Source organism: Oratosquilla oratoria, chromosome 25 (assembly GCF_046742065.1).
Source record: "Oratosquilla oratoria isolate Oo_2021 chromosome 25, ASM4674206v1, whole genome shotgun sequence".
NCBI lineage: Eukaryota > Metazoa > Arthropoda > Malacostraca > Stomatopoda > Squillidae > Oratosquilla > Oratosquilla oratoria.
In genome coordinates this window covers 42,652,568-42,657,567 of record NC_134801.1, presented here as the reverse complement: position 1 = coordinate 42,657,567, position 5,000 = coordinate 42,652,568, and the positions used below count along the sequence as shown (strand labels likewise).

Genomic DNA, 5,000 nt, shown 5'->3' with positions numbered 1-5,000 from the left:
TGAGGGGGAGAAAGGACGAGATAAAGAATAGGAGAAAGAGGACCAGGAATAGGAAGAATAGGAGGAAGTGGAGGAAGAAAAGAAAGAGGAAGAGGAGGAGGGCGAAGAGGAAGAGGAGGAGGAGGACGAAGAGGAAGAAGAGGCATGCCACTGGACTGACATCCACACACATTTCACATCCTCTTAACCCTTCTCCCCTCCCTCCCTCCCTCCCTTCCCCTCCTGTTCTGTGTCCCTCTGTGTCTGTATCCACTGTCGTTTCCCATCATTTGCATACTGTAATGGTGATTAGAATTAGAGAGGCTATCTCCCCCCTTCGCCGCCCCCCTTTCCCCCCTCCACCCCATCCAATCTAAATATATGAACTCTGTCCACTCTGACTGCAGAGGCGGGTCTCAGTGACGTCACAAGGCCGTGTGACGTCATGTTGACTCTTGAAGTGTTTTTTGGTGAAGGTGACGTCACGAACGAGAGAGAGGGAGAGAGTGGGAGAGAGTGTGGGATGGATATATATACATATGTACATATATATATATATATATATATATATATATATTTATATATATATATACTCGTATATACATACATATATATATATATATATATATATGTATATATATATATATATATATATATATAGAGAGAGAGAGAGAGATAGATAGATAGATAGATAGATAGAGAGAGAGAGAGAGAGAAAGAGATTACTTAAAGGACAACATCCATATTACCCTCCACAGCCTACCTCCATTGCCTCTCCTTCCCTCCCGCTTTCCCTCCATCACCCAGGACTTCCTTCTGCTTGCCTTCAGGCGATTTTATTGGAATTTGATCTTCCAAGTTTAACAAAGGTTAACCCAGCCAAACCATGGCCGGTTGCGGTAGTTATGTATTTTAATCAGGCTGTCGCCGGCAGATTTCCTTATGCCGAAGAAACGCAGTTGCATGCATGTCGAGTGAGTCAGACGAAAGAATAGGTAATGAACAAAGAATTCATGTCTGTACATAGTGATGTACAGTTAGTAATCTATGCGTGCTCATGTGTATATGAAGACACACACACACACACACACACACACACACACACACACACACACACACACACACACGCACAGGCCCATAATATATGAGCTTTTGAGCTTTCACCCGGAAGGGTAATAGCTGTCGGTCACGAGTCCAACACGTGATCCAAGACCATGGTGAATCACACACACATACACACGCACGCCCGTACACAAATGCACATGCACGCACACGGACATACATATTCAATCTGTCTTTATAAAGCGCGCAGACAACACACACACACATATGCAAAGAAACTTAACATATCATCTTACAAATACGGAGACAAGCATGCACACACACGTTCTGGGAAACGTAGTGGGATACTAACTCTCACACAAACACACACCCTGTGTGTGTGTGTGTGTGTGTGTACGTGTGTGTGTGTGTGTGTGTGTGTGTGTGTGTACGTGTGTGTGTGTGTGTGTGTGTGTGTGTGTGTGTGTGTGTGTGTGTGTGTGTGTGTGTGTGTGTGTGTGTATGTATACGTATGTGTAAACCAACCCCTAAATATAGATCCTGCCTACGTGCACAAAGCAAGGCGGGGCTTACGACTGACGTCATGCCTCCTTGTCCTAAGACGAAATCACACAACGACGTGACGTCATGTCGATGCCGTGGGATTTGACAACATAACGTGCACCAACTTCACACTTGGTATAAATTATCTCCCCTACGCTTCTTGCTCTATCCGCTCCCTCCCCCTTCCCCTTTCCTCGCAAGCTCCCAACTCCCCCCCCCACTCCCAACTCTCTTCCCATCCAAAGGTCATACATCTTCTTGAACCCACCCACTCCAACCGACCTCCTCCTCCTCCTCCTCTTCCTTCTCTCTCTCCGTCTGTTCCTCCTCTTCAACGCGATATCATCAGCTTCCTTCACAGCAACCAACGAGATGTACCTAGAGGTGCAGCTGTATGTGGGAGAGAGTCATCTCCCTATTACCCATCTACAGAACCAATTAAGACCTTTATCTCTAATACATGGTGCAGCCCCGAGGAGCTGGCTCTCGATCTTCGAACTAGGTTCACTATTCAGCTCGCCAATTCTATCAGCGCCTTTTCGCATAAGGAAATGGGAGAAGTCTTACATTTCTTCCTGGAGAGATTTATGCGACTCAGACGATCGTTGATGGTTACGGGGTGGGCATGCTGGCTTCCCGGCTGTGAAACTCGGGCAACATTGATCAATTTCCCATTTCTTTTCCATGCATTTCTTTATTTAATCAACTCACTAAAAATTGTGTATATATTATATATATTATATATATATATATATATTATATATATGTGTGTGTGTACATATATATATTAATGTATATATACATATATATATATATGTATATACATATATATATATACATGCATATATACACAAACACACACACACATATATATATGTACATACACACACGCATATATATATATATATATATATAATATATATATATATATATGTACACACATTTTATATATATATATATATATATATATATATATATATATATATAATGTATGCAGCATTCATCTGGTTTGAATGCAGGGCACTCGCATTTTTTTTTCTCTGAATACTAAGTAGATGACGTTGCCCACGCGGCTGAGCAGAGGGCACCCACAAAGAATCGAGCTCACACACGTGCCATCACCGTGACAGGACAAGAACTTGCCTCAACCGCCCTCCGCCACGGTTACACCACTCACGTTTCGGCCGAGCGGACAAGCTCAGGTCACGCTGGTGGGTCACATTCGATACCGACCCTGTTCCTACTAGGATCTCTCCTCTGAGACCTTAAGAGTGGGTGTTGGCTGAGACTTTGAGTTTTTTTTGTCCTCCTCTACCCTTTCCAAACTCCCGCTCTTCAATGAAACAAAGAGAACTGGTCTTTCGGAGCATGTCAGCAGCCATCCCCACATAAGCAACTTCCCGAGGAATGAGAAAGGGCAGGACAAACCTTGCGCAACAGGGCTGGTCCACGGGGCAGCACATACCTGAAACATAAAACAGAGATCCTGAGTGCGTGTGCATGCGTGCGTGCGTGTGTGTGTGTGTGTGTGTGTGTGTGTAGTTCAAAAACAACATATTCAAATATACATTCTATGTATTGTAGGTATGTAGTAAGCTCAATTAAGACGACAATACCTCCCAGTTTTCTGAAGGTTTCGGTTAGGTTAGATTAGGGTAGGGTAGGTTAGGTTAGGTTAGGTTAGGTTAGGTTAAGTTAGGTTAGGTATTACCAACCAATGACTCAGATTTTAAAAAAACGCCGATACCCTACAGGCGATACACATCACCCAAGACGTTTTGTTTCCATAGTAACCATCGCCTTAACTCTGCCTGGAACAACATGACGTAAGTCAAAGGGTATATGATCCTGTTTACGTGCTGAGTTTATGCTATTATGAGGCCACGTGGGCTTAACATGCGCGGGCTCGCCGCAATACTGTGTGTGTGTGACTGGTGTGCTGAACCGACCGACCGACGCGCCATCCTCAGCTTCGAAGGCACAAATGGACAAAGAAGTTCTGTTGATCAACTTTGCTGTTGAAGCTCCTCCCAAAATAATCACTGACAGGAACTACGCATTTTGGTGGCTTCTACAACGCAAAACATAGACACACACACACACACACACTATATATATATATATATATATATATATATATATATATATATATATATAATATATATTTATATATACATACATACATATATATATATATATATATATATATATATGTATGTATATATGTGTGTGTATGTATATATACACATGTACATATATACATATCTGTGTGTGCATATACAATATATGTATGTATATGTACATATATATATATGCGTGTGTATATACATATATATATATATACTGTATATATATATATATATATATATATATATATATATATATATATATATATATACCCGCCTTCTGACGGATGTGTGTGTGTGTGTGTGTGTGGTTCACCATGGTCTTGGATCACGTGTTGGACTCGTGATCGACAACTATTTCCCTCCCGGAAGAGAACTCAGAGCTCATATATGACCGATCTATGGGTAATGCTGTGACCTTACATGCACATACACACCCTACTCCCCTCCCACGAGAGTTGGAGTAACGACTCGCAGCGTAGCGATACTGAAATTACTTCAGCCCTGGGCGGGATTCGAACTCGTATCGCCGTAGTGGCGGCTGTGTGTGTGTGTGTGTGTGTGCGTGCACGTTTGTATTCCTTCGGCTGAATAAAATCCCCTGGCGGCAGTCAGAATACGTGATTTAAGTTGCAAAACGCCAGTCTCGATCTTGTACAACACAAAATGGCGGCAACGGATTCCTGACATGAACTGTACACTATGTGACGTCTCGCACTTCTTCTGGAAGAGAAAAGGAGAAAGGGGGAAAAAAAAGGGCAAACCAGTTCCACACGAAAAATGTAATTAGTAATAATAATAATGCTAAATAATAATAATAATAATAATAATAATAATAATAATAATAATAATAATAATAATAATAATAATAATAATAATAATAATAATAATAATAATAATAATGATAATAATAATAATATAATAACAATGAAAATAACAATAATAATAATATAATGATAATGATAATAGTAACAACATCAATGACGAAAATGATAGAATAAAAGTAAAATACGTAAACATATCAATAAAGAAAATATAAATAAAAAAGGGAAGAGGAAAAAAAGGCAGAAAACCACAGATCCTCTAGAAGAAGAAGAGGAAGATGAAGAAGAGGAAGGGATGTCAATCGCATATTGATATCAACCCCTTCAACACAGCGACGTTCTTTTTTCAATAAATTATATTCTGGTTAAGGAGAGGAGGCCCCTGGATTTACAGGTAAGGGGTCGCGCCCAGTCAAAAAACCCTTCAAAAGGGGGTCCGCCCGTCAAATGAATGAAATCACCAGCC

The 5,000-nt window shown here is 40.9% G+C and overlaps 1 protein-coding gene and 1 long non-coding RNA gene across 6 annotated transcripts in view; both read right to left on the bottom strand.

The window, feature by feature from the left end:
- Positions 1-5,000, bottom strand: part of Kdm3 (Lysine demethylase 3) — a 1,114,672-nt gene that overhangs the window by 311,393 nt on the left and 798,279 nt on the right. The window lies entirely within an intron of this gene.
- LOC143038925 (uncharacterized) overlaps positions 1-5,000 on the bottom strand; it is an 81,106-nt gene that overhangs the window by 61,259 nt on the left and 14,847 nt on the right. The window contains exon 2 of the long non-coding RNA XR_012967619.1: positions 3,013-3,049. This is a non-coding gene — a long non-coding RNA (uncharacterized LOC143038925). The remainder of the gene's footprint in view (positions 1-3,012; positions 3,050-5,000) is intronic.